The sequence below is a fragment of the Aplysia californica genome, unplaced genomic scaffold, assembly GCF_000002075.1.
Source record: "Aplysia californica isolate F4 #8 unplaced genomic scaffold, AplCal3.0 scaffold00096, whole genome shotgun sequence".
Taxonomy (NCBI): Eukaryota; Metazoa; Mollusca; class Gastropoda; order Aplysiida; family Aplysiidae; genus Aplysia; species Aplysia californica.
Window position 1 is genome coordinate 1,206,013 of NW_004797366.1, and position 993 is coordinate 1,207,005.

The window sequence follows — 993 nt, forward strand, 5'->3', positions numbered from 1 at the left end:
CTCTCTCTCTCTCTCTCTCTCTCCTTCTCTCTATCTCTCTCACTCACTCACTCTCGTGGCCCATACTCTGATCCAGAGTGAAAAAGGCAAAGATGATGACGAGGAATGATAATTACAAAAACGAGACATCTGTCTCGCCTACCGCCGGGTACCTATTCCCACTCCGACAAAGTGAGGAAAATTCATACAACATACCTCTACCAAGGACACAATTTCGGCCCCATGACAGGGTCAAACCCATGACCCTTCAATCACAAAGCAGAAACGGCACTTCTGTTCTTACTAACTACTCCAAATCAGTCTTGAATTCTGTGTTCCAAATTATGCATCTAGGATATAGAGAGATCTAGATCTAGAGTCTAGCTCTATAAACAAAAATTAAAAAATACGCACCGAATACGCTTCGCATTTTGGAAAAGTCAATACAATGAAGTAAACATTTTGTGGGTCTAAACGAACTCAACGTGTTGGGGACATAACTACACCAAGACTCTAGATCAGTGGTTTTCAAAGTGGGCGCTACCGCCCCCAGGGGGGCGGTGGCGAGAGTTTGGGGGGGGGCGCTGTGGCGAAACTGGGCGATTGGGGGGCGCTGGTGGGCGCTAAGGGGGCGGTATGAAATTTTCATGACATGCAACATAAAACGTGATGAAGAGAAAAAAGCCACATAAAAAACAAAAACAAAAACAAAAATAGATAGCTTAGGCATAGTTTACAATATTACATGTACTTATAACTAAAAACTTTCGTTCCCTGCCTGCAAATCCCATATAAATAAGATTCGTCAAGACAAATCTGACAAAGATCTGGCATACTTCAAAACTCTAAAGATCAATTTTCAGAAATGAAAATCCTTTAAACCGATGTTTGCAGCCAACGTCGATCAAGCTGATGTAGGCTTACGAGCAACATATAATTTATCTCTGCTAATTACAAAGGCAGGCAAACACCATGCTATTGGTGAGGACCTCATGCCTGCGATAAGAGAGGTGG